Below are 10,336 nucleotides of genomic sequence, written 5' to 3'. Positions count from 1 at the left end.
TTCCCATGATATCTTCAGCGTGGGGTTTGTTCCACTCTATTATACATTATCTGAAGCTGACTTCCTAAAGCCTTAATTATTGCCATGTTAAACGAATCGTAGCTTTACTCACTTACTATGATTACGATGGGTGCACTGTGCATCCCCCTTCCCCCTCCCAGCCCCCCCCCCCCGCACACACACACACACCATGTGAAAAGGGTAATAGAGTACCTAGCAACAATTGAAATTATTGTTTACCTTCAGCAGTGATTTAAAAAAGCTGAAATAATCACATGTGATGCATATTTTAGGTAAGTTGTATCACAACACCTTTAAAAAATGCAATAGAACCTAGAATATAAGGAGATATCACTGTTTTTCCTACTAACTGTAGACGCTTTAGTCTACTCCTAACTGTAGACGGTTTAGTCTAGAGACAATTTTATCATAACTATCGTTCACATTCTGCTCATTTCACAATACTTAGCACTGATCACATAAAATTACTTTTTACACTGGTTGTTTATATCCCTAACTCACATTTTAGAACTATTTTAAAGCACTATTGCTGGGTTTTTTGCCTCATCTGCAAATGCTATGTAATGCCTTTAATAGTTTTACATTCCTGCGTCTTCACGAAAGGGCACATGTTATAGACAGTTAAGTACAGTATCCATACATTCATGCATTGTATAAGACATCTTTTGAGTGATCGTTGTGCGCATGCACACAAGGGTCTGTGAGTATGTTTTATTGGAACCAATCAGCGATCAGGCAGAGTGCCCCAGTATACCCCACAACAACTTTCCAGGTGGATCGCAAGGATTCAGAGTCGTAGGCTAGCTTCGGCGCGCAACGTGACTGTATGTGTGTACCGCTGTTCTGAAAGGTGCTGTGAAAAGAGAATTCTTGTGTCGACTCTGACAAACTAAGACCATGCAACTGCGAATCGCCGGGGTGTATACCGTCATCCTCCTGCTTTCACTGGCCATCACGAATGCTGGTAAGGAGCCTGTCATATAATACTCATACAAAACCTCGCTTCTTGATACAAATAACCCCCCCCCCCCCCAAAAAAAAAAAAAAACAAAACAAAACAAAACCAGAGGACATAAAAAAACACGTTTACAAAAGAAAAGTCTTGTCTGGAGATACTATTGCATCATCAGTTTTTATAGTGTGTATATTCAAAGCTTATATTTTTGCTGAGTATAAACACTACGGATCCGCTTATCACTGCATGGAGACCCCGTCTTCTTTTCATGCTGATGAAGATGTGCTGTTTTGTCGAAGTTGCTTGTTTTGAGGGGATTTTGGTGTAATTCAGACAGAAGGAAACACCATGGCCATAACATTTATACCTATCTTATGCTTTCTTTAGTTCCTTATCTACATGGCGCTTATTGTACACTCTTTGAACTCTTTTCATTAAATCTTAAACTTTCATTTAGAGTTATCGTCTTTTAATGTGTGTGGGTGTGTGTGTATTGAATTAAGGTTGACAAGGAATTCGTTGTTTCGTGTAAATACTGTGAAGCAATTCAATTATTTGAAGAATTTGCTTCCAACATGCGCTAACTCCATTGAAAATGATGAATTTAGCGCCTTTTGGAAGCAAGCTCTAAATTTACAGCCTATGAACAGAAAACTAATTAGCTTTTAGATGTAAACTTCAGGTAAAGTCTATCACTTGAATTCCTACGGATTATTGAAATATATATATATATATATATATATATATATATATATATATATATATATATATATATATATATATATACATATATATATATATATATATATATATATATATATATATATATATATAATCCTTTCAAACCCATAATGTCCTGGTCACGTTCAATTAGACTCTCCGGAGAAGAAAGACGCACTGTCTGTATAGCGTGATTGTGTCCGTGGTGCCTCTTACTACCTTTTCCCGATACCATAAAATCTAGCACATTAAGCAAAGCAGTTTCGGGAACTATAGGAGAATAGATAATTTCCCTTAAAACTGTAAAACTCAGGTAAAGTTTATCACTTGAATTCCTACGGATTGTACGGTTGAAAAAAAAAAGAAATACCGTTTAAAACACAAAATGTCCTGGTCATATTAGATTAGATTTTCCGGAGAAGGGAGACGCATTGTCTGTATATAAGCGTGATTGTGTCTGTGGTGCCTCTTACTACCTTTTCCCGATATCATAAAATTTAGCACTTTAAGCAAAGCAGTTTGGGAACTATAGGAGAAAAGATAATATCGCTTAGTTAATCGGGATGCCGGCGTTGTTTTGCAAAATTTCAGAAATTATGAAATTACTTCTGAAGGAAATAGATGTATTTAGGCCTATATGTTCGCTGCGTATAAAAAAAAAAAGGTATCCAACTTTGGAGGGCTTCTATTTCATAATTGTCAGCTATGGAAGGCTCAATTTTGGTTGTGAGGAAATAGGAACTCTTCCTCCTTCCATTAGTACATGTACCTAATGATGTTGACAAATATCATGCATGACTGAGCACATGAACTTTAAAGACAACAATGACAATTTGCCCATTTTCCAAGTTTGAGTGCCACATGAAGGAACAATGAATGTCTCACTGGATGGATGAGATCTGCCAATGAAAGTGGTCAAATGAACAGGCCAGCCTGCATGACTGCAGGTTTGTGTTTAGGGTTTCTTCTAACCTTAACCTTTTATGGTCCATACCATTCAACATGGCCTTGTTGTTGATAACTTGGTCACTCCTAAACGCATTATCCGTTTTCTCCCTTCATTTTCAAAACATGTTTTGTCGCTACGAGCTATGCATTGAATATGAACAGTTGAAATGGACTGAGTAGGTTGGCCTTGTGGGAGTGACCCAAATTTTTGGACAGGTGGCCATGTTGCAGAATATGGACCATAAAATGTTAGAAGAAATCCTGAATACAAGCCTAAACACAAACGTGCATTCGTACAGGCTGGCCTGTTTATTTGGACACTTTCATTGACAGATCTCCTCCATTCAGTGAGACATGCACTCTAAAAACGCAAATGTTGAATCAACATTTAACAGGGCCGAGGAGTGACAGCATTTTTTGAAGTGTTGCATCCAACTTTTAAAATAACATTTTAAATGTTGAATCTAGCAGGAAAACCAACACTTTGAAAATGTTGTCACTCCTCGGCCCTTTTAAATGCTAATTCAACATTTGTGTTTTTAGAGTGTGCATTGTTCCTTCATGTCACACTCAAACTTGGAAAAGGGGCAAATTGTCATTGTTGTCTTTAAAGTTCATGAGCTCAGTCATGCATGGCATTTGTCAACATAATTAGGTACCAATAAAAAAGAGGAAGAGTTTTTTCTTTCCTCACAATTAAGATTGAGCTCTCCATAACTGACAATAAAGAAATGGTAGCCCTCCAAAGTTGAATTGCCATTATTTTTTGATACGCACTGTATATTACTTGAAAAAGCTGCATCGATCAGCTGAAATAAATGCATTGTTTGACTGCAATCACACAAAACAATGTATTGTTTTTCAACGTCGACTCAATACAAGCAAATAAACTAAAATGACAAGTCAAAACTTCATGTGTCTCTAAATTAAAAGAGTACATATAAATGAAGTTCTACAGTAATCACTTGCAAATCAGTTGGAGAGCCGATAATCCCCAAATGAACGTCAGTGCTAAGAACTAGTAATTTGGTCTTGTTAAAACATAATAACACGTATGATTAGCTTTTTAAACGCTTGGCAAATGTACTTCGTTTTAGACACAAAGTGCATAAAAACACCAATGACTAATTTCATTTTTTTCCATTTTATTCATTACATTTGTTTGTTTGGTAAATACTTTATTTTCTGCAAATCAATATATACATAGATTGAATAATCGTGAACATGGGAAACATACAAAGTATATTTGAAACAGAGTCGTTTGACTTGCATAAACAACGATATAAAAGGAAATTAATGATATTACAGTATGCATGTCTATGCAGCTGGGATTACAATAGCAATATTATATTTAAGAAGTGATAATGCAGAGGGCCGCCATTGTAAGCATTGCTTGAAAAGATGGCCGGCCCGAGGAAAAGGTTTTTAGGTAAATTGGTAACAATACAAATTCTGCTGCGAAGATAGCCGGGGAAAAAAATTAACTCTGATGTGTGATGGTGGTGAATGTGCGTGCAAGTGCTTGAAAGTGCACAGGGGCAGATAGGCTGTTAGAATAATAAAATTGGTTTGCTGGAAGAGGGAATGACTTACGATGTTGCTACTATCGGGAGACCAACATGAGTCATTTTTATTCGTGCTTAATTCGTATTTGAAGTATACTGTGATAAAATATGCTTCTTTAAGTTTGCTTTAAATGAAAACAAGGAGGCATACTGTTTCAACTCCTCGGGAAGAGTATTCCATGTATCCGGACCGTGATGTCTAATCGATTTTTGAGCAAATAAAAGCTTTGGATTACTTAAATGAAAATCATGGGAACGACGGGTAAGGTATGAGTGAATATGATCATTAGTTACTACGGCATTATGGAAAAATGGTAATAAATTTCTAATGTGTTTATACATAAATATAGCAGTTAGGTATGAATGTATATCATGGGCCTTTAGAGTTTTTAGGCGATAAAATATGGGATCAGTGTGAGCCAAAAAAAAAATTGAATGTGTGCATATACGAAGAGCCTTTTTCTGAAGAAGAAAAATTGTGTTCAATTTGGTTTTGCTACAGTTGCCCCATACAATATTACAGTACATTACATATGGTATTTTATTATTAAGTCATACAATGCAGAGTACTTTTTTTATTATCATACTAATAACACGAAATGTATTAGTTTGTTGTCTTTTTTTAGTTTGATAAGATTCAAAGGTAATACATTTTTTTATCAAAGGACGTAAAAGAAAAGAAAATAGGGACCTACATAATTCCCCGTTCTTGCTCTTTCCCTCTGGTCAATTCGTTCTTTTTTCCTTTTTTCTTTTTCTACAAGTTCATTTGAGTAATAAGACATCTTATTTTCCCATTTCAAACTACCTTAATCACACAAACACACAGACACACACACACACACACACACAGACACACACATAACCACGACATCATGCAAAAATCTTAATGATTGAAGTTGCATGCCACATGGTATTCAACAAGGGCTTTCACATTCCATAACTTTGAAAGGACTTCTACCACTTTCCTCTAAATTGCACCTTGGTGCATTATTATTCTTTCTGCAATTACTTGATTCACGTAGTACATTTTTTGTCATTTCTCCACAAGCACAAGCATTGATTTATATCCTCTTTTTAGCATCATTATTCTTACTCTTTTCCAGCTCTAGTCATTTCCAATTGTAACCTATTATGGAAGCCATCAACACCAGCATCATGACGGAAACATTTAGTCGAAATGAAAACAAAACAAAACAAAACAGATGGGAATTAAATTATATGTTTCTGACCAAAGGTGCATAATGCTTTTTGATTGCACCCGGCTTCTGTAGAAACAATATGGCATGTCGTGTCTTGTTCAAAGGGTATTATATTTATTCTTTTTTCTTTCAGACGCATGGGGCCGACGTCGTCGTCGTCGTCGAGCGCCGCCCCCTCCACCGCCTCCACCGCCTCCTGGTGAGTATAAAAAATGAATGTCATATTATGTTTACGCATCTATAGTAAATAAAGATATATAGATATACTCATGCCCATTTTATACTGAGTACTCGATGTTAACATGATTGTCTAGTTTGTTTAATCTATGTCTATATCTGTTATCATTATCTGGATAATGTATGAAGCATTTATATATTTGATTTCTTCCATTTCTTTCCTCACAAAGTCAGGAAGAAAGGGGAGACTACACATGCAAGAAAACAAACAAACAGAAATCCCTCGATCTTTTGCTCAATGAACTCCTCAAGTTGAGAACTTATCTTTATCGATTTTTCGATTTATTGTGGGTTTTTTGTTTTTTTTTTACTTTTAAATGAACCTCCGCTCTCAAAAAGTACTCGTCCTGCAGTGAAGTCAAATACGACATTAAGGAGCTCACGGCAAGAAAAAAAAAAAAGAATATGCAAATGATGTAGCATGCAACACTTTCAGGCACATTGTGACACACGTGGGTATCAATAGGAAACAAATCAAGATCTAATCTTTGATGCAAAAGAGGCGTAACAATGACAAGGGAGAACATGCCGATATGCTCAAATACAAACATAGAATATACTCTGAACGTGCTACCTATGCATTGTGCGGTTGTTGTGGTCGATATGAGACAAATTTGTGATAAAATAGTATACAGTCATTTCTATCATTGACTGGCGGTCCTTGATATACATTGTACACATCTTTATTCTCGGCTTGGCTTGCCGAAGGCTTCTTTACCCGAGAATACTGACAGAAGCACAGCTTAAATGGCTGTTGAGCCAAGTCATCAAAGAACTTGACTATGAGTCTTTGAGATTTCTAGCAATGAGAATAAAAACATTTCCTGATATTGTATATCATATAGAATGATGTTTGTTACCATGTGGCATGTTGAAACTGATTGATAACGAGATTCGTTCTTCATGATATGGATTCTTTACCCAGACACAACACGTCCCGTTTTTACGTCTTGTGTCGGAAATATCGGCACTTACTACACAACATCCACTTCGCGAGCCGTGTATTATTCTACACCAAGAGCTACAGACAACAGAGGATGGGTCTCAGTCAGGTTGGTATTTATAGTTTGGGTGCGTTCGAGCACTCTAAAGCGAACCAAAGCGTACCTTACCGAATTGTGCCAGATTTGAAGCGTTCGAGCGCTCTGTCGAGAAGGCGTACCTCACGAGTTATCTTCAGAAAAGGTCACGCATTTTTTTTAGGAAGAATGTCATCCACCTGGCGCTTGAACTACTTACAGCTGTCCCGAACGAAGAGAATGATGTATTTGCATTGTGACGTATGGCATGATACGGGCACGCTTTACAGCAAACTTATGGTTCGCATTTGGTACGCTTTTGGAGCACATCGGGAAGTGGTCAATTTTTAGCTTGGTACAGACGGTACGGTAAGCGCTGCTCCGGCGCGGGTACGGTACGGTATGTCAGTTCTCTTTAGGTGAGCGCTCGAACACACCCTTTTTTATTCTGTGCTGTCTGCGTTCTCTTTCCTTTCCTTTTGTTGTAACGTTTTAGATAATAATGCTAACTCCTGCAGTGTTGTTACCAATTTTTTTCTTCTCCTCATGAAAATAACATTGTAAGTAGAAAGGAAAGACGGCAACAACATTTCTAAAATATGGTAAAGCACGGACGGACATCATCTTCAGTATGCATAACAACGGAGGAAGGAACATTATGACAATAACATAGCAAATGCATTTCTCTGAATATCTGTCCAAGTTTGTGTTAGAATTATGTGAGTATATATCGAATGGTTTTGTGAACCCTGTAATAATTACCGTATTTTGGAAGCTGCTGATTGTTTTGAGCTTTAGTATGTCGTGCTTATTTTTCTTTGTCGGTTATTTTGACAGATTTACGTGAGTTGCTGCATTCACTATTCACATTTCGTTGAGTTCTCCCCGTTGGGAAGGAAGCAGATGTCATGGGTTTCTAACATCTATGCTTGATAGTGAATATAAAACAGATGTGGGAAACTGGCAGGCGTGTTGTGGATTAAAATGATGGGTATTGTCTAGCCATAACATTGAATGCGAGTGGTCAAGATATAACACTCATTTTGAACTTTAGTCATTCCATATTTATTATTATACATGATAATGATGTAGCTTATCAGTTGTAATGAGGTCTACTAGGTGGCTGACCGGAACAAATGAAAAGTATTTCTGTACCTCTTCCATGCATTGCATGTTGATGGATACTCTACTGACCTGTAAACGATCTCCAAACAACTGCTAACAGAACATTAGTGGGTCTATTTTCCCTGCCCATGTCGTTCCTTCAACAGCATGGGATTTTCATATAATCGATTTTACGCTAATTTATTGAAATGTCAGTATAATGTATGCAACGCAGACGTTCTCAAAATATCATATTTCAGCTATCATGGTGTATTTTGCGGGAAAATGAACAGGACATATTTAAAGAGCAATGATTAGAAATGTATTGAATATAAGGTCAACACTAATTTCACTTTATATCAACCTCAGTCGGGTGTCAGGGGCGAGTTCAGGCTCTACTTTCTACGAGGGTTACCACACCGTCCAGTACCGTGCTACGGATAGTGCAGGGAACTACGCAACCTGCTGGATAACATTACGGGTGGTTGGTAAGTAACTACAGTGTAATCCAAACTGTTGTAAATGACATTGTTGTTGATCTCAGCCCCTTCTTTTCAACCAGGCACGGGAGAGATGAACACCTATTTTCGTTCTATTTTCAAGTAGGTCCTAGAATTTTCGCCCTCATGAAAGTGTAAATGAGAACTGGAAAACGTCAATTAATAACCTGGGAAATGAATTTTATGAGCTTTTTATCACCATTTTGAATACAGAAGTTTTACACAAGGCCTTTGCTTATTGCAGTTTAATTGCAGACGTTATAGGAAAAATGTGGAAGAAAACAAATCTTGCTACTGATTGACAAATTGCCCTACATCGACTCAAATAAGCGCTGAAATCGTCAGTAGTAGTAGGTACTAGTAGCCATGATACAAATCATGGGCGTACGTTTTCGAGCAGGATTCGAACCCAAGACCTCCTGATCTCCGGACAGGCGTCATCTATCTAGTGGTTTTGCCGACAAGTTTGAACATGCTTCCTCCCTTCAACCCTTAACCCCAACAGTAATTCGGTGTTCATCTGTATCGGCGCCATCCCACGGGAGCGTAGGGTGCTCTAACGCTCGGTATGTTGGCTCGACCTGCACGTTCTCCTGTTCGACCGGCTACTACAGGAGTGGTGGATCCTCGTCTAGAACCTGTCAGCGCTCAGGCAACTCGGGTGTCTGGTCAGGATCAGCGCCCTCCTGTGCACGTAAGGCCAAGAGGACTTGCTAACAGGTCAATTATTGTCCAACTAACGGACAAAAAAAAAATGTTTGCTCTCCTCCAAACTTACAACGTGTCACGTTGTCTCTGGATATATGCTCTTCCACTGAAATTTTTCAAGTTTCTTGTATCAAGGACAAAATATTACGTGCTTTTTGATACATAGTGAGTTCTGGCAGAGTGAGGAGGATATCTGACAACAACATAGATGAAATGAACATGACGTATGTCTTTTAAAGGCCTCTTGCTCCGATTGAAACAAGGCCCCTGACTGATACCATCATTTGATTTGTCATCAATGTAACAACTCTCAAACGCTGCACCATGATTACCTTTCTGCTGATCAAGTAATCGGAATGGGTTGCAATACTCTTGGTGTAAAATCACAGGTGACATATCCTAGAAAAATACATTCGAGTAATGCATTGTAGGAAATATTTAAATTGTGTATAAAGATCATGTAAACAGAATTCATAGGCACTTACTTGAGCCTACTTGGCCTAGTCATGGTACCCGATGACGAGCGTGCCGAGAATGCCGTATCAATGTAGTTCACAATCATTGTCCAAAAGGCAATCTTATCACAAAGCAAATAACAGCTAACTTGAATGTTATCATTTTCACGTCAATCCAGGGGTAACCTGCCCGTCGCTGAGCGCCCCATCAAAAGGAAGTATAAGCTGTACAAATGGCCGCTACTACAATAGCAGGTGCACGTTCTCCTGCAACCAGGGGTACACTCTCCAGGGTTCCAGTTCACAGTGGACATGTTTGATTTCTGGTTCTTGGTCCAACTCCGGAACGACTCCGACTTGTGCCGGTAATCAAAGTAGAGTTTTACACTGACGAATTATGGTAACAATATAAAGATGAAGACAAAAACAGAACCAAGCTGTGAGCGCCCATGGGATGATAGCTTTTTCAAATTTTGTTTCGTAATCTTGTCTAGATTTCCAATGTCTAGGGGAATTCCAGGCTAGTGCCACGTAAACTTATTGGAATTAAAATGAATTGAAAACTTAGTCTGAAAAATGTAAAATGATGAGCAAAACAATGAACATTTGGTCGAAATCGGATACAAAATAAATGAGTTATGGCATTTCAAAGATTCTCTTATTTTTGCATAACAGTTCATGAAGAATTGATATGAATAGGCCTATTTAAATGAGTGAGCTTGTGATGATACCGCTTCTGTTATTTTCCATTGGTCGTGTAAAAAAAAAAAAGGAGCAAATTCATTTTTCCTTGCTCATAAAAGTGTAAAGTATAATTTCTTATTCTTCGTGGAATACTTTAACATAATGATCACTCATCTTTATATCAGGATATGAGTCTGGGGTATTATTGCCCAAATGAA

This window comes from Diadema setosum, chromosome 20 (genome assembly GCF_964275005.1).
Source record: "Diadema setosum chromosome 20, eeDiaSeto1, whole genome shotgun sequence".
NCBI classification, from domain to species: Eukaryota; Metazoa; Echinodermata; class Echinoidea; order Diadematoida; family Diadematidae; genus Diadema; species Diadema setosum.
This window is presented reverse-complemented; position numbering follows the sequence as displayed.